The following is a 26794-nucleotide window of genomic DNA, read 5'->3' as shown; positions in this document are numbered from 1 at the left end:
GCTCTTCAGTCTGAGGGGTTTCAAATGGCATCTTTAAATTCTGCAGCTGAATATGCTAAAAATCAAATCAATTTAAATTAAGTTCAGATTATGCTGACCTGCTTGTCTCTTCTGTTTTGGTCAGCCATTGTGTAAAGGATGTAAGTTTCATAGTCAGAAGGAGTGTTAGCAAGAAGCAGCATGAACGTTGCTTCAAGCAGCAAGAGAACCCTGCCTGAGTGGGGGGAATCCAGCCCTTGTTCTCACTACTATAGAAGAATTTTGCATTAGAGAATCATTGGCTGAAACACTGTCATTCTACATTAAGCACTCTGTGAGCATATCTACAGGATTAGAGTGTAGACACAGGAAAACTTGTACAAGAATCCTTCACAGCCTTGTCTGGAAGTCAGGATCCGAACCACCCTGCTTAGCAACATGATAGAGTCTCTGGGTATGTTGCAGGACTACAGCATCAGGACCTAAGCATGTTTTTAAAGGGAAAATTAAAGTGACCAGTCTACTTAAATGTCTAGCCAGAGTTTTTGTGATAATGTCAACTGTCTGAATTTGAGTAAAAATGAATTTTAGGAACCTGCACCCCACTAAGACAAAAATGCGTAGTTGAGAATTTAAATCAAAGGTTGCTTGTGAGAAGTTAATGTCTGAATTCACAATTTCAGTGAACGCCTAAAAAGTACTAAGTGTATGTAATCCTAGTCTACAGACTCACATCTAAGTAACAACTGTACAATAGTCAAAATTTTGAATAGGAATTAGACTGGGAACTTTGCTGACTAATATATGAAAGAGTATCTTGGATCCTCTGAAATTGTCCCATTTTGACCATATGTATCTGCTACAGAAAAAGGAGAAGATGACATTTTTTTCAAATTTCACATTTAAAAACTAAGTTGTGAACATGTATTTGTGAGAAAAAAAACACATTTATAATTAAAGTCTGAAGAATTGTAACATGCACAGTGCTATACATGTTCACACATCTTGGTATCCATACACAAGGCACCTACAGTTAAATACCTAGATACTACCCAAACAGGTAACAAAAACTGTTTGTTTGTCTTGTTGAAAGTACGAAGGTGTCTGCATAAACAGATTTCTGACTGGTATTTTTCACAAGTGAATTAAAATGAAAAGGCTATAGAAAACCAAATATGAAATTAAAGAATAATGCCTTCTGAGAGGACAAAGAAACTAAAACAGCCACTGCAAATAAGAGAGAGAGAAGAGAGTCAGACTCAAATTTCCTACTCTGTCTTGAATGTGCAGCCTGTCAAGAAGGGAGCTGTTACTCCTGCCCGCTCATTTCTGTGATTAATAGACTGAAAAAAACCCCAAACCAACCCACATTAAAAATAAATTAGATTTTTATTTTAAATAGAAAATATTATATGCATTTTGAAATAATGTAAATTATAAAATATCTTCTTTACATCCCTTCCTCCCCCTGCAGACTCCTTCAGATTTACTACAGAGACAACAGATAGAACTAACTACATTAAATGCATTAAAGTATTTATGAGTCACTGCAGTGAATGCTATATTGAGCATAAAAAAACCAATCCATTAGAATGTGTGAGGAACTTCTGTAAATGTGAGAGTAGAAAATGTCCTGTAGGGTCTACAAAGCCCCTATGACATTCTGTAACTGACCAGCAAAGTGGTGTGTATGGTCCTTTGTAAAAAGCCCTATTATAGCAACACAAATCTGCTGGCTTTATACTCCAGGGATCAAACACATTTTAGCAAGCGCTGTATGATGCGCAGTCTGATTTAATTGCTTGCCAAAGATAAACTTGCAAAAAAAAGCCCCAAACTTTTATAAAAGTTAAATCACACCATCAACCAGATCCTCTGCCATCTGTCTTCCCTACGATGTGTTCAAAACACTCATCTCCAGGAACGTGGGCATGTGAAGAGTGAGGGAATTACTCCACTTGGTGCTGCACTATTCATAATCCAGTGATGTTGCTAGAGCAACACTGATCGTGCTCCTCTTTTTTTCCCAATCAGTGCCAGCTGTCATCCTTATTTATATACTTTGAAGGAAGGCTCAGCACCAAAGCACCCAAAATAGCTGATCACCACCATTACAGATTAATAGAGCCAGGAACTCATATCCTAAAAATACTGAATATTTATTTCCAGTATGTCACTGCTGCAAAGGCACCTACTAGGTTCATTTAGCGTGCGGCCACCCTCTAGCTATGCAGAATTGTGCTCATGTTTTCTTCATGGAAGGAAGGTTGGGTAGCCCATCTGTCACTACAGAAATGTTAATTTCATATTAATATATTTTCAAACAGATTAAATATTTTATCCATATGTTCTGGATTCATCTACTATGACAGATTGTGAGGTTAGGACTGGATGTTTGGGGGCATCAGAAAGAGGAACTAATAACTCAGTTTTGTGTTTCTAAAACTGCTTGAAACTCAGCCCGGTTTAACAGCATTTGAAAATTATTGCAATGCAATAGCTGTTCAGAAGTGCAGGAGAAATGAATTGATAGCCTAACTGGAAACCTGATTTTTGATGAACACAGACAATCTTTACACTATTACATCTTTGTTGCCTGTTTTATTTGAAACTTGTCTAAATAATAGCTGAAAATGTTCCCTAGAAGTGTTTCTTCTCAGTAGAGATGAAGCATTTCGTTGCTGGTTTGTGAGGACACTGGTGGTGTTGTGTTTCCTTTTCTTCATACACTGTTGTTTAACTGGGGTGAAAATATGAGATAGCTCAAGCTATGATTTGCCAACATTAATCGGAGTTGAATGCACTCAGGAGCTTTGTAGAGATTAGAAGGGACGGTCAAGATCTGAGATTGGAAGTAATTCTTGAAAGTTTTTGTATAGCAGAGGATCAAACTGAGTGAAATTTTGAAGTGTTCAAAGTGCATCAAATTCCTCAGATGACACTAGATTTGAGGGCTAGAATATGGTCTGAGAAATACCTGTTTCATTCAATAGGTGTAGGATAATGATCTTTTCTAATATTTCATGACCTTTGGTAGTGTGTCAACCCAACTTGAAAAACAAGGAAAGAAGAGGCCTGAGAAACCACTTGACAGGCTCTGTCACTAAGCTGTGGAGGAATATACCTGCACATACATGAGTTTCTTCATTTATGAATAGGGACATGCGAAGTATGATTCCCATGACAAGCCTTTTGGGAAACTGCAGAAATGAAAAAGTGGCAAATACAACATTTATACACAACAGCTGTTGACACAGTTCAGACTAGACATAAGGAAGAATTTTTTTACAACAAGGGGGTTAAACACTGGAAGAAGTTGCCCAGAGAGGTGGTAGATGCCCCATCCCTGGAAACATTCAAGGTCAGGTTGAATAGGGCTCTAAGCAACCTGATCTAGTTGAAAATGTCCCTGCTCATGGCAGAGGGGGTTGGACTAGATGACCTTTAAAGGTCCCTTCCAACCCAAATCATTCTATGGTTCTATGATTCTATGACTCTATGACTCCGTGTAATGTCTGAAGTTCATATTTATTATATATTTGTTTTATTGGAAATGTTTATAAATCATTAACAGATGATTATTTTGTAAATTGCTGTGCTTATGTTTTAATCGCTTTAATGATGGAAGTGTTCAACATTGCAGAATCAAGCCCTAAACTAGTAAAACCCAAGAGCTGTCAATGATTGTCATTGCCAGTGTGCGACTAGGAAAACAAATACTACCTTGCCAATAAATCCACAGTTAGCTTTTGTCCTATAATTTAAAATAAATATTCAGTCTCTTTGGAAGATTTTTTTTTAATGTAGTGGGTAGAAAATACCCAACACTGTCATCACTAAGTAAAAATTCAATTCATTTTATTAGTGTAGCAGATAATATTGTTTATCATGTTTCTCTGACTTTCTTGGCTAATGAGCACCGAAACGATGTCAATCCAAATTTTACTGTGTGGGAGGATAAAACCCTTCCTGACTTCTGTGTGATATGAAACCCTGAAAGTTATGAAAAAATAATACTCTGTTTTTAGAGTGTGACTGGTCTTTCTCTGTATAAACATGGTTAGAATTCTTCTTTAAATGTAAGGTTTTTTTAGCTGTATGCCATTTCTGACTGAAAAAAAGAGGAAAGAGGGAAGGAAGGAAGGAAGGAAGGAAGGAAGGAAGGAAGGAAGGAAGGAAGGAAGGAAGGAAGGAAGGAAGGAAGGAAGGAAGGAAGGAAGGAAGGAAGGAAGGAAGGAAGGAAGGAAGGGAGGAAGGGAGGAAGGGAGGAAGGGAGGAAGGGAGGAAGGGAGGAAGGGAGGAAGGGAGGGAGGAAGAGAGGAAGGGAGGAAGGAAGGGAGGAAGGAAGGGAGGAAGGAAGGAAGGAAGGAAGGAAGGAAGGAAGGAAGGAAGGAAGGAAGGAAGGAAGGAAGGAAGGAAGGAAGGAAGGAAGGAAGGAAGGAAGGAAGGAAGGAAGGAAGGAAGGAAGGAAGGAAAAGAAAGAAGGAAAGAAAAAAGGAAAGAAATAAAGAAAGATCCCTCTAGCCTCTGCCTTCAGAGAACCGTGAAGTTATATGGTTAAAAACCCATGTCAGTAAATGCCAAAGTGAAACCTGTATGAGCAATCTTAATTCTGGCTCTTTATAGAGGTTCATTACAATAGTCATTAATTCAATGACCACATACTATTTCTCAAATAATACAATATAATTTTATGTAGTTTCATGTGACCTTAAATGCACATGCTTAGCATCTTGGAATACATTTCCTGTTTTGTACATTTAGTCTGTTTTTTACTGTCATAATGAAACATGCATGTTTTTCGACTATGACTTTGATATAATAACAATATATAATTCTCCCTCTAAGGCTAGGCCTGCTTTGTGATTCTAAGGTGTAATTTAAGGAGCTACCTTCTCTGTCTTTAATCTAGCTAGTTTGGGCTATAATTGCTCTGAAGATACAGCACAAGATTCAGTCCCTTGAGTAAATATAAAGGGATTCTTGGTGGGATTTTACCTTCAGGTGTTGAACTCCATGCTCTCACGTTTGCTATTGTTATCTGAATTACCTAGATTAAAGCTCACTCAGGCATATCACTGTGCTGCAATGACTAACTCCTCTAACTGCTGTGCAAACGGACCAAAGATTTGAAATTTGACAATCTGGGCACAGATACCTAGAGTATGAAACACGTTGGAAAGACTATAATTTAATATAGAGCTGGGGTTTGTTCAGACAGATCTAAAAAAATAGAGAAGAGATTTAGGTCAACAATCATAATTGATACAGTTTATGAAAAACAAAACATAGCACTGCCTTACTGCGCTTAGGTACCGTTGGGATCATGCATTAATTAACTACAAAGCTTCTCAGATCAGGCTGGAAAACCCTGAAGATCCAGGGAGTGAATCCAAATTGTGAGGATGTGAAAACAGAAGAGGGGAAAGATAGGCCTGAGGCCAGGGCTGTGGTAGGGACGGGACTGAGGAAGGAACAAAGGAGCTGAGGCAATCCGTGGAGAAACTGGGGAAGAACTGGGTTTGAGAATATGAGAAAGGATAAGGTTAAGCAAAAGTGACAGTAAGGAACAATGGCAGAGTTAGAGCAGGCATAGATTACAAAGAGGAGCAAAAGAAGCCCTCAAAATGTTTACCTTAATCCAGCAGAACAATTGAAGTGGGTGGTACTTAATACTCAGTTTTTCTATGAAAGACTTGAAAAGGGATCATTAAAGCTGAAATGAACCTGAAAAATAAAACATAGGTTAATGTAATAGGTAGCCAGCTAGTCTGGAGAAAAATTATGAAAAATATCCAAGAAATCCATTTCTAGTTCTTTTAGGCAGTTTGTAGGTATTTGGTATCAACACATAATTCTTTTTCTTTAGAGCATTTAAGATTCTTCATAGCTCTACCCAGGTTGGACTTTTTAAACTCTATTTGCCTTTTCTATATGAGCTTGCAAGCCCTGGTTGATTTCATGCAGACTTTAAATCATGTACATTTGTATATTTACTCACCATAAAATTCTGGTACAATAGAGAAGGACATTTGTTGGCAGTTTTTGAACATTCACAATATTGCTTCAGAATTAGGTTAATGCTTTTCATCCATCTATTGGTTTGCAGATAATCTGATAGCTTTGACTTAATTAGGTGAAATTGTTCCATTAAAAACTGAGAGATAAACCTAGTCCAACATTACCATCATCTGTATACCATATGAATAGAAACTACGAAGAGCTGAGCAGCTACCTAAGTATGGAGGAGAAGAATAGAACTGTTATGCTTGGTTAAGCTGAGGGAGATGATGAAAACAGTGCCCTGCTTCTTGGAAATCCAAAGTAGTAGTCTGGACTAGTGTGTGTATAGCAAATCTAACAGATTTACTATGCAAAATTTTATGGTATACAGAAACGCATGGGCCTTGCCACGCTACCATAGCATAATGAGCTATTGGAGAGATCTCACAATCTCTTAAGTAATATTGACTGCAAAATGTCCTGTCAAACAGAGTCATGTCTTATTTGGACTGCTGAAGGTATGTTTCCCTTCAGGGAAATACAGTTTGTTTGTTGGCCACAGTAGGCTGTTAGGATTTTACAGTTTAACAGGACTGGGGTTTACTATTTGTTTGAGGTTGGGTTTTTTTGGAGGGGGGACAGGGAGAGGTGGATTCATTGTGAGATTTTGATAGACAAAATGTTCAAAACCTGATTCAGTCCCACTGATCGAAAGCAAGCTGTTTGAAAAAGAGATGCAGGGTTTGGAAAAAAGGGTAGATAATTCTTTTTTCTGCAACATGTCTGTTTTACCATTTCACTATCCAGTATGATGCATTAAAGTAGGAATGGGAAAATAATTCTTATAAATAAGAAGGGTTAAACCTCACTGGATATAGGTTTGGCGGTTGCATAGTTTTCTACTTGAAACTGAATATTTTCCAGAATGAACAGGACCCTGAGGATGTCCACACATCCACATCTGTAAAATCTTGAGGGTGGGTTTAAGCTAGACAGCAATGTTACATTTTGTGTCAAAACACATCCCCCAAACTGACAGAAGTTCACAAGAAAATCACAAGACCACATAATTCAGCAAGAAGTACAAATGGAATATGGCACCTTTGAGAGATATTGAATGGATGGCTTTAGTGACCCTAGCAAGAAATGCAGTTCATGGTTCAGAGGAGGCTGCTGCATGTTGTCTTCTGTGGAAGCAGGGCCACTTGCTTGGCCACATTTCGTTGGCCTTGCAGGCATAAGACCATAGGAGAGGGAAAACCCTGCTACTTTCCTGAGTGTTTTTCTGAGGTTATCCTGCACTCATTTGCACAGATTTGGAGCAATGAGGAAACTTGCTGACCCATACACCTTCCTTGGCCACCTCTTCTGGAAGGGTGTCTCAGCTTTCACAGTAGAGCAATCTTGGCAAGGAAAGCTACATACGGAGGGAACCTCATAGTTCATGAAAGCCATTTCCTTATAGTTTTCAAGCACTAATACATGTGTTTACAGTCTTCCCTGCAAGATGCCTCGATAATATATTCATCCTGCATTTGCTTACATCATGCTTGCTGATGCTTTAAAGAGCACTTCCAATTGCTCCCCTGTGGTGTGGTCTCCCTGGCTTGACTTGGAATGAGAGGTGGAGTTTGATGTGCTCTGGGGTCTGTAGTTCAAACCCTTTCCTGTACTTTGCTACTGGGGGCAGACAACTCCATCTGTAAAATACAGTACTTGTTCTCTCTTGAGTTATATGCTTCAGAGAGACAATAAGAAAGGATCTCTTATTGCACTGGAGCAGGAACAGGCTGCCCAGCGAGGTGGTGGAGTCTCCGTGTCTGCAGTCATTCAAAACATGCCAGGACACGTTCCTGTGCAACCTGCTGTAGGTGACCCTGCTCTGTCAGGGGCGTTGGACTAAATGATCTCCAGAGGTCCCTTCCAACCCCTGTCCTTCTGTGATTCTATGACACCCCTCTAAATACAAATCAGTGACACAGAGGTAAAACAATAGTCTGCGTTAGCACTGTAACTACAGGTTACAGTAAATATGAAATAAAACTTGGAATGTAGTGAAAGCAGATTGCTAAAATGAGATGATACAGTGAGGTTTGTGCTGCTCTGCATGTTTGTTCCTTCAAAGGAAAAAAAAAGATGAAGCTCTCTGAAGCAGGATTTTCTGAGGTACTTACCACTGTGGTAGCTAAGCAACGTTACATTTAGTAACATAATAAAATTAACTAAAACATTCATTCGTTCAAGTACTAGCTAGTACCCTGTTCTCCAGGATATGACAATTACGTAAGAGAGCCTGAAAGGAATTCTATCATCACCGTTGTTTCAGCATTTAATTCCCGTCCTTCACCCTCAATTAAATCAATGAGAGGTAGACACCTGGGTGTTTTTGAAAATGCCATTAGGTGTGTCTCTATATCTTTAGGTTATGAGGTACTTTAAAAATCTCATTTGTTGGCCATATGGCCACCTGAGAGCTATACATTAAAAATAGCTGTGTGGCTTTAATTGTTATTCTGCGTTTTGACATATCTTGCAGTAAGAAATTGTGAATTTACAGCTTATCTTGAATATAAACTGACCTATGTATTACAATTAAAAAATATACACTGCTCTCTAAGATACTGACACCCTGTCTCCTGACACCCTGCCCCTAACCAAGATCATCCGCATAGGCACACTGATGACACTCTGCCCTTGACCAGGATCGGCAGCATAGGCAGGATGCAACTCGCATTATCCATGTAAGGTGTGATTCTCTCAAATTACATTACCCTTGGTGGAGCCAAGGGGTGGCACAACTCTTAGAATCATAGAATTGACTAGGTTGGAAGGAACCTTCAAGATCATCAAGTCCAACCATCAACCTAACACTGCCAAAACTACCACTAAACCATGTCCCTCAGCACCACGTCTACCCATCTTTTAAATACCTCCAGAGATGGCAATTCCATCACTTCCCTGGGCAGCCTTTTCCAATGTTTGATAACCCTTTCAGTGAAGAAACTTCTCCTAATATTCAATATGAACCCCTCCGGCATAACTTGAGGTCATTTCCTTTTGTCCTGTTGATGATTACTTGGGAGAAGAAACCAACCCCCACCTTGCTACAACCTTCTTTCAGGTAGTTGTAGAGGGCAATAAGGGCTCCCCTCAGCCTCCTCTTCTCTAGGCTAAACAACCCCAGTTTCCTCAGACACTCCTCATAAGACTTGTGCTCTAGACCGTTCACCAGCTTTGTTACTCTTCTCTGAACACACTCCAGTACCTCATTGCCTTTCTTGTAGTGAGAAGCTCAAAACTGAACACAGTATTCGAGGTGTGGCCTCACCAGTGTCGAGTACAGGGGGACAGTCACTTCTCTGATCCTGCTGGCCACACTATTTCTGATACAAGCCAGGATATTATCGGCCTGCTGGCTCATATTCAGATGGCTGTTGACCAACACCCCCAGGTCCTTTTCCAACAGGCAGCTTTCCATCCGCTCTTCCCTAAGACTGTAGTGCTGCATGGGGTTCTTGTGACCCAAGTGCAGGACCTGTCATTTGGCCTTGTTGAATCTCATACTGTTGGCCTTGGCCCTTCAATCCAGTCTGTCCAGATCCTTCTGTAGAGCCTTCCTACCCTCAAAGAGGTCGACACTCCCGCCCAACTTTGGTGTTGCCTGCAAACTTACTGAGGGTGCATTCTATCCACTCATATAGGTTGTTGATAAAGATATTAAAGAGAAGCAGCCCCAATACTGAGCCCTGGTGAGCACCACTTGTAACCAGCTGCCAGCTGGAGTTAACTCCATTCACCACCACTCTTTGGGCCAGGCCATCCAGACAGCTTTTTACTCAGTGAAGCCTACATCCATCCAAGCCATGAGCAGCCAGTTTCTTCAGGAGAATGCTGTGGGAAATGGTGTTGAAGGCTTTACTAAAGACTAGGTAAAAAGTATCCAAAGCCTTTCCCTCATCCACTAAGTGGATGGAGGAGATCCTTTCATGAACCCATGCTGACTAGGCCTGATCACCTGATTGTCCTGCATATGCCTCGTAATTGCACTCAAGATTATCTGTTCCATAACCTTCTGCAGCACTGAGGTCAGGCTGACAGGCCTGTAATCCCTCAGGCCCTCCTTCTTGTCCTTCTTGTGGATTGGCGTCACATTCACTAACCTCCAGTCAACTGGGACCTCCCTGGTTAGGCAGGACTGCTGATAAATGATGGAAAGTTGCTTAGTGAGCACTTCTGCCAGCTTCCTTAGTACTCTTGGGTGGATCCCATCTGGCCCCATAGACTTTTGTATTTCTAGATTATGGGGGCTTCATTCTGCTCCCCGCCCCTATCTGCTAGCTCAGGGGGCTGGGTACTCAAGGAACAACTGGTCTTACTACTAAAGACTGAGGCAAAAAAGGAATTAAGTACCTCAGCCTTTTCCTCATCCTTCATCACCATGTTTCCACCTGCATCTAATAAAGAATGGAGATTATCCTTAGTCCTGCTTTTATTTCTAATGTATTTACAGAAACTTTTTTTATTGTCCATAACATCTGAAGCCAGGTTAAGTTCTAGTTTGGCTTTGGCCCTTCTAATTTTCTCCCTATATAGCCTCACAGCATCTCATGAGTCCTCATGAGTGGTCTGCCCCTTCTTCCAAAGGCCATGAATTCTTTTTTCCCTGAGTTGCAACCATAGATCTCTGTTCAGACAGGCTGGTCTTCTTCCCCGATGGCTCATTTTTTGGCACATGGGGATGGCCTGCTCCTGAGCATTTAAGACTTACTTCTTGGAAAACATCCAGCCTTCCTGGACTCCTTTGCCCTTCAGGACTGCCTCCTAAGGGACTCTGTCAAGCAGGCTCCTGAAAAGACCAAAGTTTACCCTCCAGAAGTCCAAGGTACCAGTTCTGCTGACCCCCTTCCTTGCTTCTCCAAGGATCAAAAAATCTATCATTTCCAAGATGAAATGCTATGCTATGCCCAAGACGGCCTGCAACCGTCACATCCTCCACAAGTCCTTCTCTGTTTACAAACAACAGGTCCAGCAGGGCTCCCTCCCTAATCTGCTCCCTCACCATCTGTGTCAGGAAGTTATCCTCGACACATTCCAGGAACCTTCTAGACTGTTCCCTCTCAGCTGTATTGTATTCCCAGTAGATATCTGGTAAGCTGAAGTCCCCCACGAGGACAACGGCTAACAATCGTGAAAATTCTCTCAGCTGTTTATAGAATATTTCTTCCGCCTCTTCATCCTGATCGGGCGGCCTATAACAGACTCCCACTATGATATCTGCCCTGTTGGCCCTCCCCCTGATTCTTACCCATAAACACTCAACCCCATTGTCACCATCATTAATTGCTAGACATCCATAACACTCCCTAACGTACAGGGCGACCCCACCGCCTCTCCTTCCTTACCGATCCTTTCTGAAAAGTTTGTATCCATCCACTGCAGCATTCCAGTCGTGAGAGTCACCCCACCGCATTTCTGTGACGGTGACTACATCATAGTTTTCCTGCTGCACAATGGCTTCCAGCTCCTGCCGTTTGTTGCCCATGCAGTGTGCATTAGTGTAGAAGCACTTCACTTGGGCTATTGGTCTAGTCACCTTTTTGCTGGGAGAAGCCCTAATTCCTACCTGACCATTCCCAGGTGTGGCCACAGTTTCTAACCCATCAATGTGCCTCACATCTGTGCTGCTGCATGAATATCCATTCCCTACTTTCACTGAGACAGCAGACTGAGGGACTCACTAGCATACCATTCCACAGGCATTGGCACACCATCCCTAAGCTTACCTCTAAAGAGTCTGATTTCACCCCCTTCAAATATAGTTTAAAGCCCTTTTGATGAGCCCTGCTACCTCCTGCGCCAAGAACCTTTTCCCGCTTTGAGACAGATGTACCCAAGCCAGAAGGCTTGGTGTCACATAAACGACCCATGATCCAAAAAAACCAAAGGCCTTGCTTGGAGACACCAGGCTCGGAGCCAGGTATTGATCTGCTGGCTATTTCTGTTTGTTCCCTCATCCTTCCCTGCAACTGGAATGATAGATAACACTACTTGTGCTCCTGAACCCTTAACCAGTTGTCCCGACTCTCACCCACATTAGAATCATAGAATCATAGAATGTGTTGGGTTGGAAGGGACCTTTAAAGGTCATCTAGTCCAACACCCCTGCAGTAAGCAGGGACATCTTCAACTAGATCAGGTTTCTCAGAGCCTCCTGAAGCCTGGCCTTGAATGTCTCCAGGGATGGGGCCTCCACCACCTCTCTGGGCAACCTGTTCCAGCGTTTCACCACTCTCATTGTAAAGAATTTCATCCTAATGTCTAATCTAAACCTGCCCTGCTCTAGTTTAAAACATTCAAAAGGCATTTGCATGGCTGGAGGTTGTGGACAGAAGACCTGACCTCCAAGTGTCCCTGGCAGTCCACCAGAGCCAACACATTGCTTATGATCCTGTGTTTGTTATCGGGAATTGGGAGAGTTGCCTTATGGGCATGTTGTTCCTCATCTTTTCTACTATCTCAGTAAAGCTTTGTTTTATAATGTGTTATAAGGCTTCATTACTGTTCAAACCACAAACCCTTAGATGTTCCGTGCTGATTATATTTCAGTTGCTTTGGCTGGAGAAATAATTTGTTACAATTACCCTGAAATCAGTGCAGCTTGATAGTTTACTATTGCTGGGGACCCACCTTGCAGAATTTCAGGAGCATTTGTATAGTATGCTTGAAATATAGTACAAGGAGGTTTTGTTTATTAAGGATGAATTTACCTTCTTACATTTATCAACTGGATGAAAATTGAAGCTGTTGCATAGAGTTTCTAATAAGGATACATTTTTTAAGCTATATATTTTTTTCAAATATTCACATATAATCAGATTTAAAATGTGTTCATTTTTTCCCTATGACAAGGCTTCATCCCACCTGAGATGCACTGTAATGAAATCCTTTGCTGGATAAGTAATTATGAATTCTAGGAGGAGTTATTCACTTAGCCTTGGGTTTTGCACTTTATGACAGTCTCTAACCAACAGTGAGAATATTTCTTTCAATGGTATGGAATGATAGCTGAAGCAGGTTCCTCTAAATCCACCACCTGCTCTTTAATTTGCCTTTAGGTAGATAAAATATTTTGCTATAAGGAGATGTCACGCTTCTTTCTGATAATGTATTTTATTAAATGCAAAACAGTGAATTTAAAGGTCTGGCTTAAACCAACAAAAGCAATGAAATTTACCACTTCATTGTTAAGTTAGTCCATATGCCTAGTTAATGCAGCACATAATAGGAAAGTTGGCAACTGCTCTAAAACCCTTGTATTACCATTAGAACCAATGAAATGGGTTAAAAAGATATACCGAAGTGTTGGAGCATTCCCTTAATTTTTGTCTACTTAAGTCATTCTCACAATTTGTTTTAATTTTTTTTTTCTCAGTTGCTTATATACATACTGGTTTCTATCACAACATGCAAACAATGACAAATCTTGTATTTTTCATGCCTTTTTTAAACTCAAAATCAAACCCAGTGAATTAAATCTGATTGAAAAAAAATAGTGCAAAATTTCAACATGAACATGAAACAAAACCAAATCTATCCTTACACCTTTTCCTATTTCCCATCCTAAGCCCTCTCTTCATACTTTCATTTATAGTTTCTTAAGATTTTCCAAATACCTCTGGGTTTTCAGATTAACTTTCTATAATTCTTTCTCATTAAAAGCTCTATAGAGTGCATTTTTTTTCAGTTTGACATTTCTTCTACCACCTTTTATACCTTATTTCATGCCCTATTTTTTTCCATCTTCCTTGATACCTAATTCTTTTAGTTCCCTTTTCTCCTACCTTTCGTCACTCATTTTTATTATTCCTTTTTCAGTTTAAATATTATTCTTCATCTTCTGATAAAGTCTCTTATTGCTCTGCAAAGTTCTTTTCTTAGGCATTAGAAGCAGATCAGCTCACTTTCACCAGCTAAGAATTAGGCATCTAGGTACTTATTTTAATGCTATCTCCAATGAGTGAGATACAGACATCTTGAGGGTGATTTATTCCACCTCTAGTGAGTGGACTGTGAAAACTCTCTTCTCCATTCCTGCTGAGTCAACCTACCTGATTAGATGTCTGGTTTTCGGAAGGCTAAAGGTGAATAACATCTTCCTAAGTGGCCAAAGGTAATATTGAAATTCAAATCCATTTTCCTGTAGGTGTTTCTGAAGTACCTTTCCAGTCTGGCGTTACCATGTACTCTACCCTCTTGCAATTAAAGCCTATTTACAGTAGGTAGGAGTGAGACCACATGGAGCAAGTCCCAAGTCCTTGGTGTTAATTATGCCTGTTACTACACCTAACACCTATATATCAATACTCATAAAACCTTTTTCAGAAATGTGAGTTAACTAGTTTTTAAAATCATGCTTCTGTCTAGATCACCATATTTTGGTTTGGTTTGGTTTATTTTGTTTTAAACAACAACAACAAAAGTCCTCAACCACTCCATCCCCCAAATGAAAAACAAAGCCTTACTGTAATCCTTGTCAATATAAGTAATTTCTCTCATGAAAAATAGTAACTTGCTTTCAGAGCTATTTCTTCTGATAAAGATCTAGGATAAGAGTAATAAAAAATTATCACAAATTAACAATTAAAACACTTCTGTTGCCAAATTTTTACTTAAAGATTGAAGACAAAATTGAAGGACAGTTTCTGTAGAAAGAACGCTGATACTTAGTGGACTTCATATATATACATAATTGCAATGTGTTCCTTCAGGCATTTTAATTTGAGCATTTTTAAGGGGAGTGTATATTAGAGGGTTGGTTTGTTTGGTTCTTTTTTGGTAGCAAGAATACTATTTTGCTTCTTTGCATATTCAAGGGATGAAAAATAGAGATACCTTTCTTGACGTCCCTACTCAATGTTTTCATATTAGAACTTTGAGAGGGACTGTTGTGTAAGTACTGAAAGAAAATGTTTTTTACATGACATATTTTTAAAATTTTGTAGTCTTTTAAATTTTCCTTGTTTAGAAAAATATCTTTTTTTTTCTGATAATGATATATTTTTCTAAATTTCGTCTTTTTTTACAATAGGTATTACCTTCTTTTATAATAAGTATTATGTTCTTTCATGAACATAACAATAACTAACTTTTAGGTGTGAATTCTTGTTTTTAAGATTATTCCTAGTGAAAATAATCTGGTTTACTTTTAAAAGCTGTTTTACATTTTCAAGATTTTCTTACATCATATTATTTTTCTTCATTGCAATCTTAGAACTTCATAATGATCTCTGCAGACAGATCTTAATCTTTTTGTAAATGAAAAAAACCAGACCAGTGTTTTCCAAATTCAGGGGAATATTAATGGTCCTTTCAGCACTTAAAAGATATTTTAACATGGGAGAAATATTTTGTAATTATATAATCTACACTGCATAATATTTTTGGCAGATATTTAGGTATGACCTGAATACTGTTTACAAAAGCACAAAAATACTACATCAGTATTTAGGTAATATTAGGTTATATGTTTAACTATATTTATGTCAGTGAAAGCATTTTGGAAAAAACAATAGGAGATCAGATTGTCTTGCAGTTAGATTAGAGAACATAAAGGCAGTAGGTCAGAGTTATTTTCATATATTTGTGACATGCATAGCACTCTCTTAACCTCAGTAATATAAAACAGTAATGACAAGATTTGCTTGCCTGATCAGGCAAGTTCAAGATTCGTTGCAGAAGGGTATAGCCTTCTGCAGGTCCTATGTCTCATGTGAAAGCCCCATGGAGATTTCTTGGAGACCTTTGGTGTTGCTAATGGCACTAGGAGTTTATGTTTAGTCAACTGAATCCCCATCAAAAGTGGGATTCAGTTCTATATCATGCCTGCGCATAAGTGCCTCCATATGGTCAGGTATCAATGCTTCTGTTATGGTTAATGGAGATCTAGTCAAACAGTCAACGGGTTAGAAAGCTATGCAGCTGACAGGTCAGTAGATACCTCTGTTACAAAGGGCTTTCAGCACCTTTGACAGTATTTACTAGATCTCCATTGATTTTAATGGGAGCTTAGATACTAGCTAATGGGAACTATCCTCTGTCTTGTGCTGCAGATAATATCTTGTAGGTACAAGGGACTTGATTCATACACATAAACATGCATATCCAGTACTGTCTGAGAAGCCCTAGGATATGTGAGATATCTGCATAGGAATGATGGTTATGACATGGGAACTGTGGGGACTGGTTATGACATGGGAACCATGCAGGATAGAGGGCTCTTAAAATCCATGAAAATTTTACAGTTTAAGGGCCTTTTCTGTACTGTGCTTTAACGATCAATTACTTTATACTTACAATGAACATGGATCTAAAAAAAAAAATAAAAAGAAAAGGAACTATATAAAGAAATAGTGGAAACTACAAAAAAAAAGTCATCATACTGCCTCTTGCTCAGTCAGTCCCAGAGCCACCCATTGCTGCAGGCAGGGAGAGCATTTGGAAAAATTATCAAAATTATCATCCCATGCTTTCTCTTTTCTTTATATTCTTCCTCAAGCATCCACTGTTGGCCTAAGCTAGTTCGCTGGCTTACACAACCTTTGATCGTTTCCACCACAAGCATTGTATGTTCTTATAACTGACTAACTACTGACTGGTTAATAAAATAGATAAATATTTCTTTGCCAATAACTTGGATTTTTGTACAGCAACAAAAAATCTATAGCAAAAGTACAAAAAAATACTTTAAGAAGTAATATTCTAGTAATGTTAAACACATATGGCTGAAGCATTTTTGGTTTAATTTCTTCCAAATCCGGTATACAATAAAGCCATAATGAAAGTCTCAGAGTGATTCCTAGAGCTTTTCATGGAAATAGCTTCCTAGGGCTAGACATAGAAATATTTTTTAAAAAGGTTAGAAACAAGAGGAATGTGTTTAGGTTACATACTTTAAAAAAACCTTCAAATCTATTCGTTATCAGGCAAACTTTTTCAGTGGCAGAAAACAGAAATGCCATTGAGGATAGCACGTGTAATTGAGAAACATTAATCTGACAATAAAATCTTCAGGTAAAGAATAGAATATTCACCATTGTGAAATCATGTGAATTGTTTTAGCACTGACAAGTCATTCTGGATTTTGATACTGAGGTCTCCTTGGAAAAAACATTCCCACTGGGGAAACTTCTGGTAATACTTTACTGACTTCCTTCCAGCTATTCCATCTTGGCAGAAGCTTTAAACAGTTTCTGTCTGAATGCCACTCCTTGAATCAATGAAAAAGTGCCATAATCATGTTTACAGAATGTACTCTTCTCCATGGTATCAAGCATATGCTGTGATAAATATTGTACCTGACATACGGAGGCTGGATACTACAGGAAATGTAACTCATTAGCTATATCTCCACTTGTGATTGGATTTAGTATGCACATACGTTCTGCATATTACTGTGGTTGTAACTAAAAGTAGGACACTTGGTGTCTGTACTTAGTTACTCTACAGGGTTCTCCAAGAAAGTTCCCTCCCTTCAGCTGAGCCAGTAGGAGTTCCAATAACTTTGTCTCAGCTGGAATTTGCTCTTTGCAATAAATCATGGTCATTTCATGCTTTGATGCGCTGTAGTGAAATGTGTTCAAAAAAAAACCTTTACAAAGTAAATTCCTGTTATAATCAACACAGCAACTTTTTGCTCTAACAACTAAGAAAAAATGTAAACAATTGCACAGTCGTATAAATAAAAGTTTCTAAAAAACTCCTTATATGGCAGTAGTCTCTTGAGCTGTTCTTTATGCATGTTGAAGGGCTACAGTTTTTTGTAATGTGTTTAAATGTTGCTTTGGCTATGTAGGCAGACAATGGTATGACATAATTGTTCAGTTATATACACTAAATAACGTTAAAATCTGGGATGTTTCAAAGAAAATGTTCATCCTAGTGATATTCAGAAAATTTTACCTTTTTCTGTTTTCCCTTGTGGTAGATTCAGCAAAGGATAGCAAGCCTGACTATTCATCGATTTATTATTGCTATTCTAGAAATACTTACTGGGTTAGAAATTAAAATAATTGTCAAATATATTTTCAAAACTATTTGTATTAAGGAAAACTGTCAAAGAAATGTGAAGAAAAAAAAATCTAATGTAAAAGTAGTTGTCTGTATTTTCTCAATGGTAAATTTGGCCTCTGGCTCACACAGGACAGTCATTGCAGGGTACCTTGAGTTATCTTCATACACATCCTTACAGATTTTCTCTCCCATTTTGACATATTAGTTTCAATTTTCTGGACAAATGGAACTAGACTATGTACCCTTTGGCAACAGTGGAAGTCTTGTCAACTTCTTGTCCACCAGAAAGGGATAAATGTAACAGAAAGAGGGGACACACAAAATACAGCAGAACATAGAAGAATATGTAGATAGATAGGTAGGTAGGCAGTAGGTAGGTAGGTAGGTAGATAGATAAAACCAGTCAAAATGTCTGATTCTCTCAATGTCTCAGTAGTACCTTGCTACTTCCATTGTTGCACAAAAGAGAACTTTCTTAATTGTTTGGTAAGTTACAGCAGAATCAGATTAATTTCAAATTATACGTTCCCTTTAAATTATTTTAAATCATCGATATGTTATTTTCGGCAACAGCTTAATTGCAATATATGCAACATATAAATTCAATTTGCATTGTAAGTGTACGCATATTCTAGAATTAAGTGAAACTCTTTTGATCCAACTTTCCTTGATGAATTAAAGACATTACAAAATATCATCCCTTTAGTAAGTGCCATTGTTATTTTGGTGTAATCAAATTCATAGAATATGAAATAATTGGGGGAAAATGTGCTTTTTCTTTGAGGAAACAGACTGGGAAAAAAACCTCAGTGTTGCAGTGGTTGAAAGGAGAATTACTGAAACATGAATGTGAAATCACAGAATGATTGACATCGGATGGGACCTCTGGAGGTCATCTTGTCCAACACCCCTGCTCAAGCACACATTGCTAAGAAATATGTCCAGATGGCTTTTGGTTATCTCCAAGGATGGAGTCCCCACAACCTCTCTGAACAACTGTGCCATTGTTTGGTCACCCTCATGGTAAAAAAGTTTTTCCTGATCTTCAGATCGAGCTTCCTGTCTTTCAGTTTTTGCCCATTGCATCTGGTCCTGTCACTGGGCATCACTGAAAAGAGCCTGTCTGATGTCTTTACACCCTCCTTTCAGGTATTTATACACGTTGATGAGATCCTTTCTGAGCCTTTTCTTCTCCAGGCTGAACAGTCCCAAATCTCTCAGCCTTTCCTCTGAGAGATGCTCCAGTCCCTTGATCATCTTTGTGGTCTTTTGTTGGACTTCCTCCAGTATTTCCATGTCTCTCTTGAACTGAGGAGCCCAGCGCTGGACCCAGCACTCCAGGTGTGACCTCACCAGTGCTAAGCAGAGGGGAAGGATCACCTCTCTTGACTTGTTAGAAACACCGGGAAGGAAGTAGGAGGGGAAAGGAAAGATGGTATATGAAAATAATGTAAAATACAGAGGTGGGTCCTGTTTTTTGTTTGTTTCTTTGTTTTAAGAGCCATGGGAGGACATGTGTTCAGACAAGTGATTATGATGAAGGTACAACTAATATAGAAATTAAGCAGATAAATAAAATAAATCTAACCTAAATGCTGATTATTATTTCAGAATTTAATAAATTACTTCTATTACTAATAATAACCATGCATTCAACAGTATTCATCTACACTTTATAGAAACATATGCCTCCAAAGCACTTTATGGATGTTGTCATTATTTAGGTGGAGAAATTTAAGTAATGTGATCTGCCAGCAGTCTCAAAGTAAAGCAGCAGCAGGCTGAAAATAGAAGTCAGGTCTTTAGGGTCTCATCTGATATCCACTCTGTAGGAATATATTTTGCATTGGACATTGGTAGAACAATTTCATAATTAATTTCAATTATAAATTGAAAATAGCATAATTAATATTATTTGTATCACTTGTATTTTCCAGTTTGTTTACTGAATTAATATAAAAATATGTATATACATTTTTTATAGATAAAGATATGGCATATCAAGGGTAAATTGCAATATAGTTTATTTCTATTTCAATTTATCTGATTTTGGCATGCATTTTTAAAAAAAACCAAACAACTAACAACACAGCACTAAAAAACCCAACAACTAAGTTTCTTTTCATTAAATGCATTTTGATACTAATGGTACAATTCTGCTTTCAAAGATAAGTCCCAGTAACTTCTCTTAGGTAAGAAAGTTCATCTCAACTTATGAATTCTAACTTTGAAGAGAATTTAGTTCCAATGTGTTGCAACCGATTTTCAGATTTCCAGATTGTACAATGTATCTGACCTTGTGATGGCAAAGCAAGTAATAAAATGGGGTTAAATAATCTGTAAACACAAAGAGCACTTCTATTATTCTTCCTCAGACCCCCGTATTCCAGAGCTTTTACATCACTGTTTTGGTATTCATGTTGCCAACGTCACTGTCACATCAATATAAGACTCTACATAGAGGTGAACCCTAAATTAACCGATTCACAGTTTAGCTAGTTTAGCTTTCACAGTTCCATAAGTAGACTGCAATTAGACAGAAGCAGCTCGTACTTTCTGAAAAAGTGTTTCTGAAACATGGACATTGGATATTCTTAAATCCTATAAATAATTTTCATGAGGAATATGTCGCTCTTTAAGAGAATATCATTCCTCTCTCATCAAATAAACATTGGTGTAATTCAAGTATACTAATGAGCAAACTAATGATGAACAGAATCTTTTAGACAGCTGGTAGCATAGCTGTATCATGTAGATAATTTTTGTTATGTTTTGTCAAAGAATCTTAAATTTTTCCCTATCTTAACTTCTACAAATACAAATGACGGATCTCTTTCCGTATTCTCTGCAATGACATTTGCAGTAAATTTAATTTATAATATTGTACCAAGTATCCACTGCTGCACTGTCATTGAGATTATTGAAATGATAGTTCTGCTAGATAATCTATCAATCCAAACTGCAGGACTTGGACCAATCTCGTCTATATTAAAATTACCTTCCCTGTAAGAAAGACATAATTCTTCTCCTTTCTTTCACAACTTTGCCTTCTGTTTTGAGTTTTATGAATAATTGCTTTCTACTGATCAAAACCAAATTCTAATATACTGCACACATGGTCATTGATCACTATAAGCACTAATGTATAAATAAAAGTATGTTTATGTTTCAAACTAAAACTGACATCTCTATAATAAGACCTCATACACACAAGCTAGTACATTACTATACCATACCCAGAGAGGCTGATTGCTCAGTTTCTGTGAGAGTTTTTCCAGCTGAAATATGGATCCTATACTAATGAAATATAGAAATAATAGTATATATTTTCTGTGTAAAAAAATATCTCTATGTATGTATTTGATTGTTAAATTAACTGAACTCTAGGATTCTCCATTAATTAAGATAGTATTGCAGGTATATATTTAAACCAAAGTACATTTCCAACTTTGTCTTGGAATACCACTATAAACCTGTTTTCTAATTCTGTTATAGATGAGAAGTTGTTTGATATACCCTTCCCAGTCTCTAGTGGATAATTACCCATGCCACACGATCACCATACAATTTGTGTACAATTGCTCATCTGTTATTGATAAAGACCATAAATAAATGTATGGCAAGTCAGAATTGTGATGCATTACAAATGCTTTTAGGCCTATTGGTATTTGATAAACTTAAGTAAATATGAAGAAAAGAAGGGAAAGGGAAAGGGAAAGGGAAAGGGAAAGGGAAAGGGAAAGGGAAAGGGAAAGGGAAAGGGAAAGGGAAAGGGAAAGGGAAAGGGAAGGGAAGGGAAGGGAAGGGAAGGGAAGGGAAGGGAAGGGAAGGGAAGGGAAGGGAAGGGAAGGGAAGGGAAGGGAAGGGAAGGGAAGGGAAGGGAAGGGAAGGGAAGGGAAGGGAAGGGAAGGGAAGGGAAGGGAAGGGAAGGGAAGGGAAGGGAAGGGAAGGGAAGGGAAGGGAAGGGAAGGGAAGGGAAGGGAAGGGAAGGGAAGGGAAGGGAAGGGAAGGTTTTATAGGTGTAGACCAACAGTTTGGAAAGAAATGAAAACAGGTAGCTGCATTAAACTCTCTATACCTTCTTTTTAAAGAATACTCCTTGCTGAGTCATCAAGTTACTAGTTCTATAAAAAACAAACCAAAAAAAGGCCCCAAAAAAGGAAATAAACCAAAGCTTGTTACAGAAAAACCTAAACTGAAGATAATTTGTGGCTTTGGTAAAATTTGAATGTTTTACATTTCTTTAAATAAGCCATTTTAGTCCCTCATTAGCCAGGGATAAGGTCTTCCCCAAGTAAGCGTGCCTCTATAGTGTGCTTCTAAGATTAGACTGCCTTCACTGCATTCTCTAAGAACTACAATTGTAAGCATTGGTTCAAAGGTGTTTCCCCAGGGAGAACAAAATCGAATAAGAAAGAAAAAACTACACAAAATAAAGGCTAAAAGTCTGATGAAGATTCAAAATAATTTCTACATAAAAAATATTGACTCAAAAAGAAATTATACCAGAAATAGTAACTTGAAATGTGAATAGAGCTTTGCCACCTTAGCAGTTAAACCTGCAGCTTGTTAAACTGATGACTTTCTGAGAGTAAAAGCTGAATTTAAGATAAATACCTATTACTTCAGCGCTTTTTCAAGAAGTATTTGTATGCTTGCATCCATTTCAAAGTATGGCTATATCCTACTAGCCCACCAATCCTTTTATATTTATTTTGCCATTCAAAAGTTGTCCAGAATGTGTGCTGTAAATATTTCCCTCGGTAGGAATATATATCCTATCAGGTAGCTAGTAGGATTTCACCTTACATTTCAGAAATAAATTCAGCAGCGTTCTACTATGCAAACTACAGTCTGCATAGTAAAAGAAAGACAGACTTTCAGTGTCCTTTCTTCCACATCTCTGCAGGATTTGAACTTCCATGCTCCATTTTCTCTTTCTGTCTCTCTCTTTCTCCCCCTGCCTGCCTCCTCTCACTTTCCGCAAAGAAACAGGGAAATTCATAAAAGTCAACAACATTCTTCCTGGTGACATCTCAGTGGTTTGGATTTAATTTTGACAGTGGTATAAGAAGATTATTTTGTCTTCCTTGGGTTATTGTCTGCTTTCTTCTTATTGGACTTTGCATGCTGTCCTGTTAACCAGGAGGGGTTGTTCCCCAATTCTTCTGCTCTTACGTGATAGATTAGAGTGGTAGGAAAAGGGATCTCCAAAATTTAATTGTAACGTCCCACTCAAAAGGACGTTTTGTTCCTTTCTCTACCCATAAACAGACCTTGTGGTTACTTTGGAAAATACTGCACTTCATTATTGCAATAGAAAAGGCATTATTAACAAGCGGTATTTTATAAGGGGATTATGAAAAGAGAGAATCAGAAAATATAATTTCTCTCATGTGCTTTTTATCTTTATTTATCCATTTTCTATTTTTTCCCCTTCTAATTCTTCTTCCATTTCCTAAAACTCACTAATCAAAACATCTTTTCTTTTTTTTTAGGTATCTCAAAGAAAAATGAAGTTTGTGATTCACGTCACTTAAAAAAACATGTTTTCCCAGTGCAACTGCTGAGAGAAGAAAGAGAGTTTTGTCTGCAGACTGCGATCCAAAATAAGATATGTGAAGGTGAGCAGTAGAATCACTCTAAACTAAAGAAAGAAATAGGAATTTGCAGATGACTATGTTGTGTGACGTGTAAAAAGTATTGTAAGCAAAGGACACTTATTTCTCTCCTTTTGGAGCATCAAAAAAAGGTAGTATATAGGCACTGGAAAATACAAGGGACACAGATATAAAAGTATAACATTTGTCTCCTGTTCAAGAGTATGTAAGACATTAGCTGATAAAAAATACCCTTCTACATTATTGTGCCTAGACAGGAATCCATGACTGAATCTCATCTACTTTCTCCCTGTTAGAAGAATGATGCCCAGGAGAGCACAGCTTGGTCATAGTTTCCACTTAGTGCCATTATTTTATTGTTTATTATAGTGCTTTCCAAAGTAATACCTAGGTTTTTAATAGACTACTCCTGGGCCGTGTCAAGTCTTATTGATTTCTATTCTTTCAACAAAAGTGGTCTTCCTAGCAGATGTCTTGTAGTGCTCAAAGCATGTTGACAAGATGCAAAGTCAGAAGAATTTTAGTCCTGGCACCAAAAATCTCAAAAATGGAAAAGCAAGCCCAGAAGCTCTGCTTGGCGAAAGAATGAGAGGACTTCTGTTCTCTTCCTGGACCAAACTCCCCTATCACCATGATGGTGACATATTCCCTTCGTAACTGATGCTCAATGACTATAAAGATTGTTGTCTGCCCCCTTCTAATCATGACTACATTCATGTTATACCAGAGAAGTTTACTTCAAAACACAGCTAATCTGAACAACAGACTTTTTTCCCTTGTCAAAAACCCCATGTAATGTTATGGTTTGCCTTCCATCTAGAGTTTGCATTAGTTGCTAAATCTATCATTGTTAAGATGCCTTATTGTATATATTATCAGCTTCCCACTTCCCCTCCACAGAGGCAAAGCTACTGTTACTTTTACAATCCACCGTATTGGAGGAAGAGGCCTCAAGTTGACCCAGGGGAGGTATAGATTTAGGATATTAGGAAAAACATCTTCACCGAAAGGGTTGTCAAGCACTGGAACAAGCTGCCCAGGGAGGTGGTTGAGTCACCATCCCTGGAGGTATTTTAAAGACGTGTAGAAGTAGTGTTTAGGGACATGGTTTAGAGGTCAACTTGGCAGTGCTAGGTTAAAAGTTGGACTTGATGATCTTAAAAGTTTTTTCCAACCTAAACAATTCTATGATTCTATACTTTAGATTTCTCAAATGACACTAGAAACCTACATGTGGGGAAACAACTGTGTGACCAGCAAAGAATACTGTCCTCACTCTTGACAATATATTGCAGTAGGTGTTAAATCCGTGTTTGGACCTGCTTTAAACATAGTTAACATAGTATAGAACTCAGGATAGTTTAATTACTAAGAAGTTTTGAGTAAAATATACCAACAGAATGTTATAAGTGAAAATCTTTAAAATATTACTAAGCTCTATATTCCAAAATCCCCAGACATCCAACTTTTAGTAAGCTGTACTCCATTTTATTTTCCAAAATATAAGCATATGGTCCATTTAAAATTTTTTAATTACTTACAGTGGTATTTTTACCATGTATGTGCACTACTTATCTTAAATATATTCTGCACATTCATTATCATCTACTGAATAAAACAAATTATTTAAAATAATACAAAATAAAAATTTTACCCTGTTCCTAGATACATTCTGATTACAAAATAATCACCAGTTAGTAACAGATATCTGATTTAGAGTTTAGGTGTATTACAGCCTAACGTAAAGGCATACATGGGGCATGGGGCCACATTCCATGACAGAAAGGCTCCAGAGAAATGTTTGATCATTCTTTGTGATGCATAAAATATGTCACAGCTGTACTATAAAAGATATCAGCCATCAGGTAAGGCTGTCATTTGCCCTTGCTGGATTATATTGGAAAAACACAGTGTTTCTGTGTTGTAGTTGTGTGGGATCATTGCTCAAAAAAACACAGCCTATTTAGTCTGTGTAGATATTACCATACCCCTGGTCTATTTCAAAAGAAAGTAGTCATAAAATAAACATGGTAAGGAGAATAGATCTGGTTGATATTTTGTTTCAACATATACCCATTTCATACGTTATAAGTTGTGAATATGTTAAGTACTGGTCTACATTAAAGCTAGGTTCTACAAAAGGATTGCATATTTCTCTGGGGACTAGTTCCTTTCATTTGATTTCTGTTATGCACACATCTTATTTTAGTTCAAAATCTAAGCCTGTGTCACAAATAATATGTATAACAAAGGAACAATGGCAGTAAAAGTAGACCAAAATGTATAAAGACTTATGATGTTTCCCATTAACTCACAGAGTTTTAAAAATTATATTTATTAAGGCATTCACATTATTAACATATTCATTAAAATACATAGAAACCACAACTGTTAGAATTTTAGTCGAATTTAGTGATTTTGTGTCCACTATGTTTGTCCATCAGGAAGTAGCTTTATCAAAAATTCATGCCTTGTTATTTATTGGGTAGAGGGGAAATTTCATACTTATCAAAACAAAAATTGCCTGTTAATATAACTTTGGAGACTGGCGTTTGTGCAAAATGTATTAAATGCAGTATGGTCATATAAAATATAATATTTTAATACGGGAGATGTAGGAAACACATAGAAATGTATTGGCTAGACCAGTAGTTAAAGTTTATAACAGTTATTGTATCATAAAGTATCTTTATTGAGATGCAGAGATAGATGCTATCCTCTTTTTCTAGTTTAACGTGTTTAGAGTTTGGAGCAATGAGTTCAGCGTTGATCATTTGAGATTTTACTTCAAGGTCTTTGATTCTCAAAATTACTCTAATTTGCAAAATGAAACACTATCGCTATTTTAAAAAAAAGCCACAAGAAAAACAGAAATGCAGGATAAAGAATATTATCATAAAAGTAAGTTTATTCAGATTCACCTGAAATGATATGTATGCTGATGAATAACAATCACAGCTTTCAAGGCCATTAGAATCAATTTTACCTGTTGTGCAAATATCTTGGGGTTTTCAAAAACTTTTCAAACTTAAACAGACCTATCTAGGTGACAGTTTTAGCATTAGTTGCTTAGTAAGAAAATGAAAGTCATTATTTTTTTAATTGAGTTTGAAGAAACACTT

Source organism: Chroicocephalus ridibundus, chromosome 2 (assembly GCF_963924245.1).
Source record: "Chroicocephalus ridibundus chromosome 2, bChrRid1.1, whole genome shotgun sequence".
In the NCBI taxonomy this organism is placed as follows: Eukaryota; Metazoa; Chordata; class Aves; order Charadriiformes; family Laridae; genus Chroicocephalus; species Chroicocephalus ridibundus.
Note: the sequence above shows the minus strand (reverse complement) of the source record.